We start from the raw sequence: 21,716 nt of genomic DNA, 5'->3' as shown, positions 1-21,716 counted from the left end.
ATTATCCCCCCCATACCACCCGATTTTTCATTTAGTTTTTGTTCCCATTTTTCTATTCTATCCATACACTAGACAAAGTGTATGTGATCCACAAGGTTTTCACAATCACACTGTCACCCCTTGTAAGCTACATTGTTATACAATCGTCTTCAAGAGTCCAGACTACTGGGTTGGAGTTTGACAGTTTCAGGTATTTACTTCTAGCTATTCCAATACATTAAAACCTAAAAGGTATTATCTATATAGTGCATAAGTATGTCCACCAGAGTGACCTCTCGACTCCATTTGAAATCTCTTAGCCACTGAAACTTTATTTTGTTTCATTTTGCATCCCCCTTTTGGTCAAGAAGATATTCTCAATCCCACAATGCCAGGTACAGATTCACTCCCAGGAGACATATCTTGTGTTGCCAGGGAGATTTACACCCCTGGGAGTCGGGTCCCACATAGGGGGAAGGGCAGTGAGTTCACCTGCCGAGGTGGCTTAAGTTAGAGAGAGAGGGCCACATCTGAGCAACAAAGAAGTACTCAGGGGGAGACCCTTAGGCAAAATTATATGCAAGTTTAGCCTCTCCTTTGCAGTAACAAGCTTCATAAGGGCAAGTCCCATGATAGAGGGCTCAGCACATCAAACCACCAGCCCTCAATGTTGAACAAAGATTTTTGAGAGACAACTTCTTAGATTCTGACTTGCTCTACTCAGGATATTTAGAGTTGCCTCTGAATTGTTCAGCAACAAATGATATTCATCTTGAGCAAAAGGAGAGACTGGCAAAGTTGAATTTTATTTGATCCTTGTGCTTTGGGAAGCAGCAATAATCGAGAGCCATTCCTTTTCCCCTTTGTGTCCTGAGAAATGGCTAAGAGCAAAGGACCACTCTGCTTCCGAATCTGCAGAGAACTGTGCCCCCACCCATCAAATATGACCTACTGTCCATCCTTCCTCATAACTCTGTTGTCTACCAGACTCTATAAAAACTTAGGCTTTCTTCCTCCTTTTTTTACACAGTCCTCACTGAGTAATATTCTCCTTATTGCAGAGCCTGAATACTCATTACAATTTGTCTTTCATCAGACCTATTTAGTAATAGAATGACTAGAATTTGCTAAGTGCTCAGATATTGGGTAGGTTTGAGTAAGACTGGAAGAGATGATTTTTAAATATTATATATTTATTTTAAATTTTGATGATTTATTTTTACTCTTTTGGGATAGGAAGTTATTCTTTTTATCAACTGTCAAGCATTAACTTTTTTCTGACCTTACTATAAACAAGGTTGTTCTCATAATGTATGAGATTATCTGGTGATCTAGATGTTTGCTTAGCTTTATGTTTTAAAACAAATGTTTTTTGATGATTCAGACCAAGTGCTAATGTTGGCCTAAGCTGTGTTAATAGCCATGCATTTTCCAGAAAAATAAAATAAGATTTATACAAAACTTATTGATGTGCTTGCTTTTACCAGTAAACAAACTCTTACACTGCTCTACGAACAATTACCATTCATGGCTATTTCACAATCAAAGGAGACTTTTTTATTTGTTCCTTAGTATTAATCAAATGCTTGCTAAGGGATAGGCACTGTGCTAAGTGCTTTAAATAATTTTCGTATCTGTTTCCTCACAGATGAGGAAATTCAAGGACTTAGAATTTAAGTAATTAGCCTAAAATTCATGTCTGGAAAAAAGCAGAGCCTGGACAAAAGCCCACATGATCTGAATCCAAATTACAGCTTTTTAGCCACTAAGAATACTTCCTGGTTATATGATTTTTTTTTAATATTATTAAACATGATACAAATATAAGAAAACATATTACCTGAAGTCAGCTCATAATACAGTAATTCAGTCACTCATTCCTGCTATTATGATTTAAATCTGAACATAGAGTTCCAATGATTGATTAACACATATATTATTTTTTCTGGAGGCCTGAGTAGATGAGAGAAGTTTCCAAATCAGTACTATTTTGCACTGTTAACATAAAAATTCAAGGACATGAATTGGTCTGCATTTTCCAAGGGATTCATCAGAAAACAGTTTGGGATTTATTTCTGAGCCTCTAAAGAAAGGACACAGCAGATGTACCTTCCTCCTACCAAGATTTAGCAGTGGGGGGATTGCAGGGTGACAGGGAGGTGGTTAGAGAAAGAATACATAATGGTTTTCCACTTCTCACTCCAATCATACATCTGATTCCTCCTCCAGGGCTTTCTATTCTTTTACATTTGTGTTTCCTTGGTAAATCCTATTTCATCTCCCCAAGCAATTTGATGTTCCTTCATCGTCTTTTATATTGGACCTCAAATCCATTGTAGCACATGCAAGATACAGGAATTACTTGCTTATGTGTGTTTTTTTGCCACTGTTCTCCTGTATGTACTGGACCACGGGTTTAAAATTATGTTCCCAATTCCAGTTTGGATTCCTGGCATTATAGTAGGTATTTAGTGAATATTTGCCTGATATATTTAGGGTATTTAATATAGTTTTATCGCATAAATTATAGACAATCATTTATTCACTTTGATATGCATCTGTAATTTCTATCAGCTTACACAAATGCAAAACCAATCGAAGAACTGAGTTTTCTTAGGAAATTCCTGAATTGTTATGATGAATGCTGTGCTTAAATTGAAAACATAATCACAATATTAGCCTAAAAAAGTTTTCCAACCATTAAAATCATGTCTTTTATGACCAAAGATCTGACTACTTCAGATTGTGAATGTATATCTAGAAATATGTTTATTAAGGGAATGTGGTGTATAATCTAAATTACTTGACAAGCAACAAACATTTAGAAAGTTAAAAACTAACCATCAAAATGTAAGCATTCCTACTGATTTGTTCATCTACTTATCTGTTCTTATCTTCCTCATGGAAGGTAAGTGATGTTGACTTCATAGGACTTAGAAACATTAATGTAGCATATTTATATGTTAACTGGATACCGCTTTAACTCCGAAATCACTTTTGTTTTCCTTTTAATGTATTCCTTGGCATTACTTCCCTAGCTCAATTCAGTAGTCAAGCTTTTAGTCTCCATGGTTACTTTTGCAAATGCAATTCAGTGAGAAGATCAGAATAAAAATCAATCAATGAAGTGCTCGGACATGAATTTAGCTCTTCTCCCCAATGTATACACTCTGTAGCCTGTTTCCTGGAGCTTTTTATGCACTCAATTTTTAAACTGACATAATTTAGCTTTAACAGAATTCCCATTTTCAAAGACTTAATTAAAAATGAACTCCCTCTAAGCATTTCCTACACCAATTAATATCTAAATATGCCATTTATATCTGCTAATTACTGCACATCATTTATACCTGGGACTGAAAGACAGAGGAAGAAAGAAATTTTAGACATATGAAAAAATGTAGGCATTCAAATAAAAAATTTATTTTCAAAAGTACTACAACCTCTTCAGTTGTATGTGTGTGTGTGTAAAATTATCACATAGCTGTGCATTCATCACCCCAATCTATTTTGTGAACATTTTCCTTGTACCAGAAAAAGTAAAAATAAGACTAAAAAACAAAAGTAAATAAGAACACCCAAATCATGCCCCCTCCCACCCTATTTTGCATTTAGTTTTTGTCCCCACTTTTCTTCTCATCCATCCATACACTGGATAAAGGGAGTGTGATCCACAAGGCTTTCAAAATCACACTGTCACCCCTTGTAAGCTACATTGTTATACAATCATCTTCAAGAGTCAAGGCTACTGGGTTGTTGAGTTTGATAGTTTCAGGTATTTACTTCTAGCTATTCCAATACATTAAAACCTAATAACAGTTATTTATATAGTGCATAAGAATGTCCACCAGAGTGACCTCTCAGCTCCATTTGGAATCTCTCAGGCACTGGAACTTATCATTTTGCATCCCCCTTTTGGTAAAGAAGATGTTCTCAATCCCACAATGTTGGGTCCAGATTCATCCTCAGGAGTCACATCCTGCATTGACAGGGAGGTTTACACCCCTGGGAGTCAGGTCCCACATAGAGGGGAGGGCAGTGAGTTCACACACTGAGTTGGCTTAGCTAGAGAGAGAGGGCCACATCTGAGCAACAAAGAGGTACTCAGGGGAAGATTTAGGCACAATTATAAGCAGGTTTAGCCTCTCCCTTGCAGTAATGAGCTTCATAAGGGCAAGCCCCAAGATAGAGGGCTTGGCATGCCAAACTGTCAGTCCTCAATGTTTGTGAGAACATCAGCAACCTTCCAGGGGAGGGTTTTCCCCCAGTTCCTCAGGGCGGCCCTGCATACATATTTTTATTCTTTGCCCAAATTACTTTGGGATGTGTCACTATTTCACACTAAACTATGCAAACCTACTAGGTCTCACTTCCTATTCAAAGTTCCATGTAATTATGGTATTTGAAACAAACTGTATGAGTTAGATTGTTTGGGAAATATAGATGCTGCACCAAATAAACACCTCTTCCCTTGGTCTCACATGGAAATTGAAGTTTTAAAACAGTCAGTATTGTCCTTTACCCTTTGGCCCGATTTACCCTAGTTCTAACCAGATCTGTTTTATTCATCTCTCTAATCGAAGTCTGGGACCCTTTTTCAGCTTTTTTAGCAGTTGCTATATGCAGTTAGACTCTCTTAACTAATAAAGATGATCAGTCCTCAATAGGAAGAAAGTATATGAAGTGGAATACAAATATTTATATTAGGCAATGATACCAGGAGCTCTATCTACATATGGTAAAAAAAAAAGAAAAACAAAAAAAAAAAAACAAAAAAACTTTAAATTTTTACTTTAAGTAATCTAGGTTCCATGAATTAAAGTCAACCTTCAAAAGTAATTACATCAAAGCTATATTTTCCTTAAACTTCTAAATTTAACTTTTGCAGTTTTGGTATCCTGGTTATAAATCTAGAAAATATTGGCAACCCTTTAAGAGGATCCCTGATTAATATATGCTTATATAAAGTTCAACCCATTAAATTTCCTTAAATAACCAATGACATTTAAAGATTATTTAGACTTCCTCCAACCTTTGAATCTGCATCCATAAATGTATCATGCTTGTCTTTTAAGTTTATCAAATACTTATTCTAAGAAGGAAAATGTTTTCAAAGCTTTAGCAAACTCTAGTCAATGTTATATAATAAAATTATAAATTTTTGGATTCAGTTTTTAAAAATATTCAAATATTATTTATAAACACTTGCATTTCCTTGAAATTTTCTGCATAAAATTGAAACTCTAAAATTAATTTTGCTTTCTAAATTAGTATCTGAATTCAATTATGATTGAACTTATAACATCAAAATCTATTAATACAAATATTTTACTTATATGTCTCAGTTTAATACCAAAATTGGTATTGCTATGGGTTCTATTTCTCCGTAATCTCCCTTTCATTTGTGTATCTTCCTAGTGTTTAACATTATAGCTGAACTGAAATTACCATTACAAGAGGACTGAGATTAGGAAGTTGAGGAAGAATCACTCTGAGTGATGACAAGCCATAAATTTTGGCTAAGTCAGTCCAGGGCTGCTATCGTCCTCCCCAGTCCCAGTAAGACTGAAACAGACTATAAGAGTTCTGAACATTTGCTCTACTTTCTCTTGCATCTTTCTTTATAAAAATTTTAGCTATTTGTAATTGGAATTTTCTGGTGCCAAATGTCTTATTTCCCTGAGCTGCTAACACAAATATCACAAACTGCTTTGGGCTTAAACAATAAGCATCTATTGGTTCAGGATTTCAGAGGCCAAAAGTCCAAGATCAAGATATGGGCAAGGCTTGCTTTCTTCCTGAAGACTGTGGTATTCATTGCTAGCTACCAGTGTTCCTTGGGGTTCCTTGCCTTTCCTGTCACATGGCAGTAGCTTCTCCTTTATTCCGTATTTCCCGTTTTCCACATACTTCTGCCTTTTGGCTCTTGATATAACCTTCCAGTAATCCAGATTAAGACCCACCCTCATTCAGTTGGGCCACATTAACTAAAAACACCTTCAAGAAATTCTATTTACGATGGATGCACACCCACAGTTATGTAGATTAAGATTAAGGACATGTCTAAATTGGGGTACATAATGAAATCTACCACATCATATATTTTGCATTTCTTAATGGCTATTTCTGTGATGGGGTTTGGAGGGGAACTCTTCATCCTAATCTTGTTTCTGAACTAATTAGAACATTAAACAAAGGGAAAGCAGAGGACCAAAATGTCATTTCTATTCCTGATTGAGCTGATACCATGGTACATGAATAAATATAAGAGCTAAGCAGTTTTGCTAACTTCATACCTCAGAGTGCCATCATTGAGAAAACAGAGAGAAAAACAGGATTTGCAGAGAAATAATTATTGGATTAGTATTTCCCAAGCTTTAACAAATTAAATAGGAATATTGTTAAAAAGCAGGTTCTCATACAGTGGCCCTGGGTAGGGTCCAGATTCAGCATTTCTAACAAGGTTTTCGGTTATAGTAAAGTTGTTTGTATACTATACTTTAATTACTAAAGACCTAGACCAGAGTTCAGCAAACTTTTTCTCCAGACAAGCATGTGATAGTTAATTTCATGTGTCAGCCTGTCTAGGTCATGGTGTCCAGTCATTGGGTCAAGCAAACACTGGCCTGATTGTTACCATGAGGGTATTCAGCTGCTGATTGCATCTATGGCTGGTTGCTCTACAATCAACAAAGGAGACTTCCCTCAGCAATGAAGGGGATCTCCTCATCAAATCATTTGAAAGTCTTAAACCAGAACTGAGGATTTCAGAAGTCAGAAAGAAGAATTTTTGTTCTTACTTCAGTGAGCCAACTTCTCCTGGGGAATTCAACTTCACCTTCATCAGAGTTTCCAGCTTGCAGCCTGCCCTATGGAATTTGTACTTGCTAATCCTCATGGTTGTGTGAGACATCTCCTATAATAAAGCTCATACATGGTTATAGATATAAATATAGATATTGATATATTTCTATATATCTATCTATCTCTATATCTCAATCTCTCTATCTCTATCTTTATCTCCATCTCTATTAGTATATAGCTCCAAACAGTTCTGTCTCTCTGGAAAACCCTGACAAATACAGATCACATAGTAAATATTTCAGGCTTTGCAGACCATGTGGCCTCTATTGTACCTATTGACATCTAGTGTTGTAATCCAAAAGCAGCCACAAACAATATGCCAATAAAGAAGCATGGTTGTGTTTAAATAACTATTTGTGAACACTGAAATTTGAATTTCATGTAATTTTCATGTATTGTGAAATCTTATTTTTCTGATTTTGTTTTCCAGTCATTGAAAAATGTAAAAAACATTCAGTCATTTAAAAATGTAAAAATCAAGTCTTTAAGAAAACAAGAAGCAATCTGTATTTGGCCTCTAGACTATAATTTGTAGACCTCTGACCTAGATCATTGCCTCATGCTTGCCCTGGTAGAGAAGGAAGAAGAAAAAGAGCAAATCTCTTGAAATTAGACAAATATTTGAGGAAAAAAATACACTAATGGTTATCAACCATCTACCTAATAAGTAGGTTCACTTTTGTTTATAAGCCTAATAGCTGTGGTAACAAACAAACAGGCAAACAAAAAACCAGGAGAGTCAAGGAGAAAGCCTCTCTTTAGGTACCAGGGAAGTAGGGAAGAAATGTTCTCCAACATCATCCTTAAGGATGATTACGTTAGATGTTAGATGTCGCACATGTGTTCCCATGGCAGTCTGAGCATGATTTTCTTACCATTATTGGAGCGTGATATACTGCTGTATTTACCAGTTTGTCTTCTACCATGCTATGAAGCTATTTGGGTGCAGGTAATGTGTCTTCTTCATGGTGTTTTCCCAGAACTGGGCATGGAGGCAGGCATGTGCAAGGCTCAAGGCCTATTTATGGCATTAACAAGTAAATAAATTAACTGCAGTTACACTTTCATATATGTTTTTCATGTATTCTGAAAATCTCATTTTTTTGTTGGGAATTAAATTGTTTTTATTTTCATTTGATTTCAAACATGAGAAATTTAAAATGTCAACACAGTTTCAATTACCAAAGGCCACAAATTAATCTAAAACTCATGAAATGAACATGAAGCACATATAGCCAAGTATATGATACTTTCTAAATTAGAATCTGTATATGTGTGTGTGTGTGTGTGTGCAATTATACAATTATTTTGAATATGAAATCATAGAAAAGTAAAGCAAAAAAAACATAAAAAATGTTCTTAACCCCAAAACATTAATTTTATAGATTAGATTAGCATAGTTCATAAAATGATAGAATGTTAGACCACTTGAAATTATCTATATAAAAATAGTGAAATATTTATAAGGAAAAGTTCTGCTAGAACTTTTGTACAGAATAAATGAATAAAGTTGCCTGGAATACTAATTTTAACTCTCAATCCTCTTTTTACTTGTGCTGAAATATTCATCTCTTAAAATACTAAAAAAACAAAAAACAAAAACAAAAAAAAACTAGGCATAGTTTTAATGAGTGACATGGATATGTTCAAAAGAATTCTCTAAAGGTGCAAAATCTTGGAAGTTTCTTACAGGAACACTTTAATGTAGAATTATGAGACTACAGGGATTTCAATAGTATATTTTATCCCATACCAAATGTTATGCTGTTTTAGAGTTGTCATTGTTTCATTCAATTATTTTAACATTTTATCAAATGTTTTAGCTGATTAGCTGCAAGTATTTCTTTTCTAAGTAAACTTTCTGCTTCTTCCAACCATACATGGTGCAATTAATATTCAAACTCCTTGAACTCTTTTTGGGTAGCCAGCATCTCTCTGGAGATTGCACGAATCCTTCTACTTTTGTTCATTTATTGTTGCAGCATCCAGGAGAAACTTACAAATGTCTTCTCTTTGACTTTATTTTTAATGTGAGATTGTTTGTATTTATTTACTTTTGAGGTAGATTCCTCTTTAAGCACAATATGAAAAACTGCATTATAAAGTTTGGAAATTGTTACTTACTATATAAATAATTTCAAAATATATTAAATGTCCATTAAGATTAATAGTCATCATTAATGTTTAAAATACTTGTAGCATATTCTACGGTTGTGTAGTAGTATTAACAAAATTAAGTTATACTCCAGAGTTATCACTGTAATAAAAACAACTGAATAGTGTCATTAAAAACTACCGCATTGATGTTATATATAATGTAGATACGCCTCAATTAAAGAGCTAAACTGTGATACTTCTACCTTTAGCAGAAATTTCACTTACAGGGGGATCCTTAGAGATTGTAGCTGAGTTGACACAGACAAGGGCAAAGAATTCTGGACTGTGGTCATGGCCAAAGTTGATAGGGTTGGCTGTAAGGCCTAGAACTCATTTAGTATGCAACTGTTACAACTATTAACAATATTTTTGTGCTGCCTCAGCATTTATCTCCCTTCAGCTAAGCGACTTGCCTCCGCACTGAACTTTGGCTTAGTTTATAAGCAGCTTCCAGCCCTGGGGTATAAACTCCCCTAGAGCCCAAACCCACATCAGCAGCCTCCTTCCATACGACACACACACCTCAGCCAAAACTGACAGCTGGCCCCAAATGGTAAGCTTACCATCCCCATGGCTCTCGGACCCCTATCCCTTTTCCTTTCCAAGCATGTTTGCTTTAAACCAACCAATCTTTATTCCCTCAGGAAATCTACTAACCTCCACCCATGGACCACAATAAAGGCACAAGCCCACCCCCTCGCTCTTCCTGTGAGCAGCACAATTGCTGGTTGAGCCTGTCGGCTGGTTGCACTTCCCATCAACCCTTCATGGCACCTCTTTCTCCCTGCGACATGTGAGTAACAAACTATCTTTTCTCAAATTATGGCCTCAGTTTCCCATTGCGTTGTCCCTAGCCTTTAAAACTGAACTCACTAATTCAGAACATTGATCTTGGTAGACAGGTTCCTTTTCAGTAAAATGGGACAATGGTATCCATTCCTCCTAACTCATGGGAGTCCCCTCCACCCCCATAGTTGTGCCTAGTGGAACAATTATTATTAAACACCTACCCCTAGTGGTGGCACCTTCTCCTCTTACTCTCTTTCCTATAGCTATTGATGCTTTAACAAGTCACCTGGAATAAGATTAAATCCCTTGGTGGGCCAAGCTAAATGGAAGCCCATGGAGTTCCCCTGGCAATCAGGTGATAAATGTGACAGTATTATCTGAAATGAGATACTGTGGGGCTCCAGCCTATATTCAAGATATTCTCAAAAAGAAAGTCATTCACTGCCATTATACCTACCCTCTTCCCATACAATAGTCCTATTTGGCCAGTTTTTAAAGTTTCCATCAAAGAAGGGAGATTAACCATCAATTATACCAACCTTAATGTACAAGTCCTGCCCATCAAAACTAGTATTCCCAATGTAAAACAAAAGATATACACAGGAGCATGGACAATTACTTTGCTGTGATTGACTTGGTCAACATGTTTTACCCAGTGCCAATACCTAAACAAAGAAACAACAAAAATCCTAAGTGCTGCCCCCAAGACCTTAATAAATCCATTTTAAAAAACTGCTTAATAACGGCACTACATATCTGATGTCCCATTAAGGGGTGACTCTAAAGAAGGCCTCTGAGAGGAACTAGCCACTCTCACACATCATTTACAGAAAAAAGGCTGGGCAGTAGCACCCATAAAATACAATGGCCATAAAACTCTGAAAAATACCTGGATATCATATAAGGGCAGATTCCCATCACCATCAACACCAAGCCCACCTCAGGCACAAAGACGTGCACAACGCCTAAAAAGAATACTCATATTCTGGAGGTAAGTCATCCCACATCTCCCACTCTCATTATAGCCCATCAACAAAATCACATGTGTATCTGCAGCTTTTCACTGGAGAGAGCCCCAAAAATGTACCTTAGAATTGCCACAATAGGGCATTAGAAGCTATGCCTTTTGTCCCACCAGGAACAGATTTTAGATCAGAGGTCTTGGCTTCCTCCAAATATGCCTCTTTTAATTCTTGGACAAGGCATGGAAAATCCTGACACCTTATTGGGTTCTTCTAAAAATGGAGGTGCTTACAGGGCCACAGTGAGTCAGTCTGCTCAAATACCCTTAATGCCATGAACGAGAGATAATTCCCAGCAGGAGCTCAGTATGGCCACTGAAGTCTCACTGGTAATATAGAAATGGTAGTGACAGGAGAGGACTAAACCTTCAAACAGGGCTTTTCGAAACTGCAGGATGATGTGGCTTCCCCCATGCTCAGCCCCTTGTTCATGGATCTTGAGACAATGTCGATGTCACCCCCATTGTCCCCTCCTCTAGCCAAGTGGAAAGTCCCAAGGGAACTTTCTGACATGGAAAGGGAGCCAATATATCTCATCAATGGAAATACTATCATTGTATGCAATGCAGCTTGCTGGGGTTGGGGTGGGGACTATGGTATATCAGCCAGCCTCAAATACCCTGCTTTTCCAAGATGGCTCTCTGGGGTCTTCACCATTGGCAGAGCTGAAAGCAGTCCAGTTAACCCTCCAGGATGCTCTGGGCTGCCAGTTGCCCAATCTTCAATTTTTCACTTTTTCTTGGGCAATGGACAAAAGGCTGGCAGGAGGGTCAGGCTAATATAAATAAAGTAATCAGTAATTTTCTCATACAAGAAAGGACCTTGTGGTGGGCTCCACATTTGGAAAGAGCTCATAGCCTCACCAATTTCCACATACTCTCAACTTATCATACCAGAGTCACTGTTCAATGGCACTGTTGATAAAATACTAAAATTCATTCCTATGCAACATACCAAGCAAGTTTCTCAGAGACCACCCACTCAGGCCACCCAGGTTTCCTCTGTCAACTGGTGGTCTGGGCTCATAGAACTTCAGACCACAGAGGCTCCTCTGTCCTGTTGGAGTGGACACTTAAACAGGGATTGCCTCTGGGACCATTGCTGGCCAGAATAGTTACTGAAACTGCAACTTGTGTTCCCAAGCCAACCACTGGCATGGCATAGATGGGGTCATGTTCCATGATGTGGGGATAAATCCTTCTCCTGTTGCTACCAAGAATTGGAGATTATTGCTCCCAAAGCAATAGTGGAATGGTCTGTGTTACCTTTAAAAGTGAAGAAAAGCTATGTCTGGTCAATGCCAGTCACATAAAAACATGACCTCCCTTTACCCTACCATGAGTGCCTATTACCCAATCTGCCAGTTTGAACGTATGTACCCCAGGGAAGACTATGTTCTTTAATGCAATCTTGTGGGGGCAGACTTTTTATGGGTGGGATCTTTTGATTAGGTTGTTTCCATGGAGATGTGATGCACCCAATGGTGGGTGGGACCTTTGATTAAATCATTTCCATGGAGGTGTGACACCACCCATTTAGGATGGGTCTTGATTAGTTTATTGGCATCCTTTAAGAGAGCTCATGGAGAGAAGGAGCTCAGAGAAGCTAAGAGAGACTTTTGGAGAGAAGCTAAGGTATGTAATCCAGAGTTTTCCCAGGAGAAGATAATAACCTGTGGAGACAATGAAGGCCCCCTGGCTTAACAAACTATAGAGCAGGGCCTTCCCAAAGCTCCAGATGTCTGAAGGCGGGCACTGGGCTAGGAAAAGGCCAAAAGCTTTGCATGTTTGAAAGCAGACTGCAATTTAGATGAGGGAATAGTCTCTGAGCTCTTGCTGGGCTCCTTCTGTGCTCCTGTCTCCCGCCTCTGCTGTTTCCCATCTAGCCCCCAAAGAAATTGTCCCTTGAGACTAAAGATATGTAAATATACCTTATGGCTTTAGAAAAAATGTACCCTCCCTGAAATACCTGAAAACAGTCATGTAGGAAACTACCTTGTATGCTATAAAGACCTGTAGAAATGAGTAGAATAAAACTTTCTTTTGCAGGAACACGGAGGACAGAGTGTGCTCCCCTTCTTTCACAATTGGTGCCCCGTGTGAGGCTCACCAATCCTGAACACGACGTTTGGAAGCTGTGCAGTAAGTACAAGCGAGTTGTCTCACAGTGGGTCAGAAGTTTCAGCCACTCAACGATATGGGTCAGTCTCTCAGTGTTCCCCAGCGCTGGTATCTGTTAATTTTACGACTGCTGCAGGCTAGTGAAGCTTCTGTTTCAGAAGATAATTTGTACTCTGTATTGTATGATGTTGTTCAAAATAACCCTTTGTTTCCTGAGAAAGGCACATTAGACTTAGATGTGTGGGAGTGCACTGGACAAAATTTTAAGTGCCACTTTAAGCAAGGACAAAAAGGTTTCTTTAAAACATTTACTATGTGGGCTCTTATTAGCACTGCCCTGGCCCCTCTTCATATTGCTGAGACTGAGAGTTCTAAAACTGAGGTCCCTGAAAGAGAAATCACTGCTCTCTCCGATAAATGCCTCCCACCCCCCAAGCCCTCGGTCCCCATACTGCCAGCAGATATAGGCAGCAGGGAAATGACCATAGCCTCGCCCTTCCCCTTTCTCCTTTACCGCCACCTTCACAGCCACCGCCGGTGCCACCGCCACTGCCACCACCACTGCCTTCCCTCCCTATAAGTGCCGCATCAATTTTGCAAGTCTGTCTTCACAAAGCAGCATTAGCCAGAGATTTTATTTACCCCATTATGCTTAACCAGTTGTCCAGAAATTTTTCCTAGAGTACCGGGACTGGGAAGTCCAGGTGAAAGTGCCTGCCACAATCACCAAACGCATCTGAGTTAAGGGAGCTTTACAATTCAAACTTTCCCTGTGTTGGGTAAGTGTGTAATTTTTCGTTTATTGTCTTCACTTTGCTTTCTTTTATTTCAATTAGTCTATTGTGTATAAGGCTAATTAAGTTAATCCAAGAGTCATGCATGCAAACTCAGTGGGTTTGAGCGCCCCACTAACTGTAACCCCAGATTTATAGTTCTTTTAAATTTTGCACAGTTTGCACAGTTTGCATTTGTGTGGAAAACCAGTGTCATAAAATAATATCTTTACTAAAAAATCTGATAATGAAAACTTTGAATCCCTCTCTCTATAAAGAACATTTTGTTTTGAATATTTAGCATCGTTCTAGCAAGTTTGATTTTGGTGGTAATAGCAGGTTGTATAGAAGGTATAAAGAATGTTTTTCTAATTAAGGGAAAAGGCAAGTAACTTTGTCCTAAATGACTGATTGTTTAGGAATGTAAAATAAAGCCTGAAAGGATAAGAATGTGGGATAAAGCTTAGATGGATACAGAAAGTTGTAGAAAGTTTGTAGAAAGTGGAAAATTTATTTCTGTAGTTAAGATTGAAAGATAGGTACAGAAAGCTGTAAAAAGCTTGTGAAAACAATTATTTCTGTGGTCAAAGTTAAAAAATGGTAAAAACTAGTAATAATACTGCTTAACAATGAAACCTCACAACTTAAAGAAAAAAAAAGATGGTTTTATAAAACAAAATAGCATTAAATATTTTAACCACCACCAAAGCAGTAATTAATATTCAATGTTGTATGTGCCTAATAATTCACAAAATATAAAACATTCCTCACCGTACTGCAAGCTCCTCATGTTACGGTCTCCTACTGTTTTTATTAAGAAAAGGTTTCCTTAAATTATTAAGGTGTTATTTCTTAATAAAATGTTGTAAAAGTGTTTTTCTAAATAATCAGTGTAAAATGTAAAAAGTCTCTTTTATCAAAATAACTTCTTGCACTCAACATATGTTATATTTGTCATGTCCTTGGTTGTTTAAAAATACTGTCTTCTCACTTTTAAAAAAGGTTAAGTCTTTTCCTTAACTTTAGCTAAATAAAAAATATATATATACTGTTTCAAACCTAATCACTTTTAACATTTTACTTCCTCAAGATCAAACCCTAAAAAATATCTTTTTATTTCCAACAGTTACAAAGAATTTCTTCTTTCACCTTGGAAGAATAAATAAATAAATAAACTACTAAAAGTAATTAAATTCATGCAGTATGATATAAATTGCAGAAAAAATGTTTAGACAATGTTATAAAAATTAAACTTCTAACTTTCTTTTGGTTCCTAATGTGCATAACATCAAACAACAATATAATACTAATAATTATAATTTCAGTTATTTTTAAAAGGTTATCGGTCACAAAGCAACCCAGTGGAACCCTGAAGCTCACCGTCTCGCTTCCCAGAGGACCAATGATGCTGTAACAACTGTACAAAGAAGATTCCTCCCAAAGCTGACTCCAGTGAGGATGGACCAGCCTAAGAAGATGTGGCACCCATTCCCGGAACCCCCATGATATCCCTATGAATAAGCTTTATGTCACTACACCAAATTGTAATCATAATAAAAAGGGGGGAGATGTGGAGACACGGAAGGCCTCTGGCTTAACAAACTATAGAGCAGGGCCTCCCCAAACTCCAGAATATCTGAAGGCAGGCACTGGGCTAGGAAAAGGCCAAAAGCTTTGCATGTCTGAAGGCGGACTGCAATTTAGATGAGGGAATAGTCTCTGAGCTCCTGCTGGGCTCCTTCTGTGCTCCTGTCTCCCGCCTCTGCTGTTTCCCATCTAGCCCCCAAAGAAATTGTCCCTTGAGACTAAAGATATGTAAATACACCTTATGGCTTTAGAAAAAATGCACCCTCCCTGAAATACCTGAAAACAGTCACTTAGGAAACTACCTTGTATGCTATAAAGACCTGTAGAAATGAGTAGAATAAAACTTTCTTTTGCATGAACACTGAAGACGGAGTGTGCTCCCCTTCTTTCACAATAACCGACACAGACCCAGATGCTTGGAGACATTTAGAGATGCAGACAGAAAGATGTTTCAAGGTGCTAAGCTAAGAGATGAAGCCCAGAGTTTTCCCTAGAGAAGCTAAGAGAGAACTCCCAGATGCTTGGAGAGAAACACCTTGGGTGAACAAGCAAGCATGCACACAAGCTGAGAGAGAGAAGCTACAAGGGTACCCCCAGATGCTTAGATGCACAGGAGCTGAAGAAGCTAAGAGAGACAAGCTCAGAGACATTTTGGAGAAAGCCATTTTGAAACCAGAACTTGGGAGCAAAGAACCAACAGATGCCAAACATGATGCCATTGGCCTTTCTTCGGTGAAGGTGTCCTCTTGTTGATGCCTTTGTCTGTACACTTTTATGGCCTCAGAACTGTAAATTTGTAACCTAATAAATCTCCTTTATAAAAGCCACTCCATTTCTGATACTTTGCATAACGGCAGCTTTAGCAAGATGTAACACCCAGGGTAGAAAACAACAGGCATAGTACAACCCTTGAAAGAAAGCATTATGCAACCTCTCTGCAAAAGTGAAACAACACTACATCTGGCTGTCATGATACAAGTCGCAGCACCAAAAGCTGGTCCTTGCTGATTGGCTCAATGTCAAAGTTTACTTTGGCTCTGGGTTTTAGCATTTTTCCTGACTTCCTGGGTCACAGACTTACCTATCAGCACAAAAGGCCTCACTGTTCAGGCCCAGGTATGAGTATGTTCAAACGATACTAAGTTAATCCTACAATTGTACCCAGGGATGAGACAGAGGGGATTTCTGGCTATCACTCCTTGACTAGTGCTGCCAATGTGCCACTGAGCTTGGCTGAGGACCCAAAGCCAACCCACCTATATATTCAATGAGTCTACTAACACCAATTCATAAATGATTCTCCACCCAGAAGTAACCTAAACATGATTCTCACACAGCATCAATGGCCTCACCATTGTGGTCACATCAGACCTATGTGGCTAGTTGTCCTCTACAGCAGCCTGTAGGACATCCCATTCTCAAACAAAAGTTTAGATCACAAAGAGGACCTACAAAGAATAAATACCCAATTGGCAAATGAGTGTGGATATAATAGATATTCTCCCTGTGGAGGGAAGTGCAGGAAGCCACATAGAAATATGCAGCTAAAGCCTTGGTTAGTTGCATCCTAAACAACCTCATAAAATTCACCGAGCTCTGTTTCTGTTTTTTTTACAGAAACCCACAGAGATATCAAGACTAGAGCTGCCCAGTGGTATTTAAAAGTCCATGATGAAATTTCCCATCCTTTATGGATTGCTCCTTGTGAGGGATACCCACCCACAGGGGACCACTAGTGATCACCACCTTACCTCAGACAACATTTCCCAAGCCCACAAATTCACTGATGTAGATGACATGCCGAAGACCACTACTGAGGGTTACCCACCGCGTTTGCTGTCATCCTAACAAGCCAGAGCCACCATTATGCTCAAGCCAACTAATGAATCCAGATACTGCCCTGAGAAATGGGAAGAAAAACGATCAGAATGCTACCTGGCTCAAATGACAGACTGCCTAACCAAGAACCCCTCTTCCTTTTGGGATGCTTGTTGCTGTGAGAAACACCCCCCACAATTGTAAAGCTGCCTTTCATTCTGTCACCCGCTTCTGGTAAGCTAAATATTATGTCTTTAATATCACACAGTAAGGACAAATTTTCAATGTCTAGAGGTTCATATGTTTGTTCAGTTACTTGGCCCAAAACCTCATCTGTCTATATGCTAAGAGTTAATACAACAACAAATAGATCCCCTAGCCCAGGTTGTCTTAAATAGTCATCTAGCCTTAAACTACCTCTTGGCACAAAAGGGGAGTGTCTGTGTGCTAAGAAACAGCTTGTGCTGCATATATATATTAATAACTTGGGGCTGGTGAAATTAACTTACAAAAGATGGCTTAAGAGATCAAGGATGCTTCACAATATAACCAAGGTTTTTCAGTAATACCTCAGACCCTAAAAAAAGCCTCCACTATTTCCTCCTCGATATCTCCTATAGTGTGGGAGGAACACAGAGGCCTCCAGCTCTTGGTTTTATTATTTACTGACATTTTTATAATAGCCAATGTCTTCAGGTACCTTATGCACTGGCTCAATAATCTATGCCCCTGACAGTAAATAAATATATCAGCCACCCAAATTACCATAAGTCTCCAAATAAATGATGCTATGGCACCAACGGGTGGATTGTTATAACCATCAAAATTTTTTGTGTGCTGCCTCAGCATCCATCTTACTTTGCAAAGCTACTTTCCTCAACACTGCCTTTGGCCTAGGTAATAAGCAGCAATCCAGCCCTGGGGTATAAATTCCCCAGAGCTCAAGCCCACATCTGCAGCCACCACCCCACACCACCCACACCACCCACCCCCCTCACCAAAACAGCTGGTCCCAACTGATAAACTCATCATCCTCACAGCCCTCAGACTCCCAGACTCTTTCCCTTTTTGTGCATGTTTGCTTCAAAATAATGAAATCCTGGCTACCACAGGAAATCTACTTACCTTCACCCCTTCACCCCTGGGCCACAAAAAACAAGACCACCCCTGGGCCACAGAAAACAAGACCACGGGTCCCTCTGGCTCTGCTTGTGTGACCCCTCTCAGCTGGTTGAGCCCCTGGAAGCCAGGCAGCCTTCCTGTTGACCCTAATGGCACCCTTCTCTCTCTGGGACCTGTGAGTAACAAACTCCTCTCCTGCTGGGCTTGATTTCCTGCTGTATCATGTCTGACTTGCACTCTGACTCAGTGTGGTAGTTTGAAGTTGAATGGACCCCAGAAAATCATGTTCTTAAAGCTAATCCATTCCTGTGGGTGTGGACCTATTTTGGGTGGGTCCTTTTGATTAGGTTCTTAATCCTCTTACAGGAGCCCTTTATAAACAGTGTGATTATGGAGAGAGAGACAGAGGGAAAGACACAGAGAGGAAGCTACTACAGCCAGAAACCAGAAGCTACAAAACCTTGGAAAAAGGTAGAGACCAGCAGGCACCACCATGTACCTTGCCATGTGGCAGAGGAGTCCAGGATTGCTGGCAGCCTGTCTTCAGGGAGAAGGTGTCATCTTGATGATGGCTTGATTTGGACATTTTCATGGCATCAGAACCATAAGCTTGTAAACTATTAAATTCCCATTGTTAAAATCCAGCCCATTTCTGGCACATTGCATTTTGGCAGTCAAGCAGACTAAAACACCCAGATTTAAAATCCAACTCATTGATCAGAATAGCGACTTTGGTGCATAGTTTCCTTTTCAGTAAAATGGCGAAATGGGATCCATTCTTCCTATCTCATACACAGCTGCCACTGTCATCACAAGTGCAACAAACCCCTGTATGGACAGGACTGAATGTGTCCACAGGAAGAATATGCACACTTATTTTAAATTCTCTATTGCCTAAAACAGACTTATATGAGGACTGCTTCATTTTATGTTGAACTATTTCATTTCTCCTCCATGATAGTCATAGTAGCGCTTTTAACAATAAGTACAATTCCAACCAATCCCAAGCATAATAGAAATCTTCCCTGGCAAAATAGCTAGTTTAAGCTGTCTCTAAGAAAAGGAACCAAGAATTGTAGTGATTTTAAACTTCATATCTTCCAAATTTCATGACACAAACATGCAATCAGATGTTAACCAAAATTTGCTGTGATATGCAGAGTAGTATTGGCCTAGTGCCAACAAAATTAATAATCACTGCCCCCCCCCCGTATGTATATTGCATCCCCCATGGTTTCTTCAGAAGATTATAGTCTGGAAGTAATTAGATATCCAAAGCCAGATAATTTCCCTTGCAAAATTATTGTGAGGACTAAATTAAAACACCAAGATATATGATTTATGGTATGTAAATATATTTATAAAATAGGCTTGTGTATCACTCTCTCTCACCTTCTTTCTCTCTATATACACATAATAAACTGTACCTTTCTCTATTAACATGATGCTAATCATACCATTTTACTACTGAAAGAATAAAATGATTTTACATTTTAAGTAATAATCACCATATTAAATTTCTCCCTAACATTTAATTATAGAGAAATTTGTTCAATTGGTTGTAAAGTAAAATGTTCATCATGAAGAATGCAAAAATGTATTTGCCTTTCATTTCCTAATGGATACCTTTTTAATTATGATCAGACATATTTTTGAAAGTTTTACATATGATTTATTTTGTAAATAAAATTTGCATAAACCACTTGTGTGTGTATACATATAAGTATATACGTATTCATGCTCTCATAGTTTCATTCATTTATCTGTGTTTAGTTATTTATCATGTATTTTGGTAATGACTGAAATGTGAAATATTGAATTGGGCATAAGTTCAATAGATCAGAAGACTTCCTTTGATGTTGAAATTCAACACTGAGAGTCTGAAGATTTTTATGAACCTCTTTTCCTTCATAAATGTAATTCAGAAATCAAGATAAAGGTGAATTGTTTAGGAAAGTATTGTGGAAAAGTCCTTTAAGTTGCAAGTTGAAACCCTGGGAGTATGGCTTAGAAAGAAACAAAGAAATAAAAGAGAGATATAAACTTGTCTGCAAATGTGGGGTAGTGGGTAAGGGCAGGTCTGAGAAGTGCAGGCTGGGGTCAGGAGAGAGGAAATGGAGGAGGGCGGGGCTCAGCAGCCCAGGGGAAAGATGGATCCTGTGTTTTTTTAAAAAATTTGGGAAGTTCTGAAAATCTGGCTTATAAAACTAGTTTAAAATGTTTGCCTTATTGCAATGTTAAGAGCCCTCTGTCTTATCAAGCCTTCAGCAAAATCTGCTACATACATGAAGGCCATGTGTGACTGATTTTTTTTTTTTTTGGAATCTGGGAAAGCAACTGAGTATCACGTGTCTTTCTTAAAAGTTAAAATCGGAATATGCTTTTTGTTTTGTTTTGTTTTATTGGCTTATTTTCTGCCCCTTCAACTCTCCTACAAGCCTCATGAGAACAGGGCTTCTTTGGCATATTGACTTCTGTATCTATAAGTACATCTTGCAGTGCTTTGCAAATGGAAGGCTTGAATAAGTATTTTTTGCAATGTATAAGAGAAGACAGATCATGGATAGTCTTATAGAGTGGTTTGGGAAAATAAAAAACAAAAAAACAAAAAAACACACAGCTAACTCACTGGAAGCAGAAACTTAAAAAACAAAGTATTCTTGAAAATACAAGCCCTCTGGAAGTACAAGACTTTTAAGGAGAATATTAAAATGTCTACAATGACCTAGGGTGTGACCTGGGTTATACATGCAAATCAGAATGTCTATTATGGATGGATAGATAGATAAATAAATAAATAAGTAGATGAACAGACAGACAGACTCAGGATATTTCATGTAAATTGATAGAAATTTAGGATTGAGCAGAAATTTCAAGTATAATTGGGCATATACTTAAGAATGTGAGTAAATAGCATGAAAGAAATAATAACAGAGGGCAGTCTGCAGTGAAAGGGGCAGTGACAGAATCTACCTCTATTGATGGGGTTGGAAGGTGTGGTCTTAGGATGGAGATCTTAAAAGAGATTAAGGATATTTATGTATGCAAAATAAAGGATTTTGGTTCACATTGTCTATAGGATAAAATCTCAGTCTTTTGAAATAAAACATGGTGTGCCAGTTTGGATGTATTATGTACCCCAAAACACCATGTTCTTTGATTCAGTCTTGTGGGAATAGATGCATTAGTGTTGATTAGATTGGAATTCTTTGATTGAGTGTTTCCATGGAGATGTGACTCAGTCAATTACCAGTGAAACGTTTGATTGGATAATTTCCATGGAGGTGTTACTCTGCCCATTCAGGGTGGGTGTTAATTGGATCACTGGAGTCATATAAAGGAGTTCCACAGACAGAAGAACCTCAGAGCAACTGAGAGTGTTACTTTGAAGAGGAACTACAGTCAAGAGGGATGTTTTGAAGAAGGCATAGAAGCTGAGAACAGCAGATGCCAGGCATGTGCCTTCCCAGCTAACAGACATTTTC

This window comes from Choloepus didactylus, chromosome 12 (assembly GCF_015220235.1).
Source record: "Choloepus didactylus isolate mChoDid1 chromosome 12, mChoDid1.pri, whole genome shotgun sequence".
In the NCBI taxonomy this organism is placed as follows: domain Eukaryota; kingdom Metazoa; phylum Chordata; class Mammalia; order Pilosa; family Megalonychidae; genus Choloepus; species Choloepus didactylus.
This window is presented reverse-complemented; position numbering follows the sequence as displayed.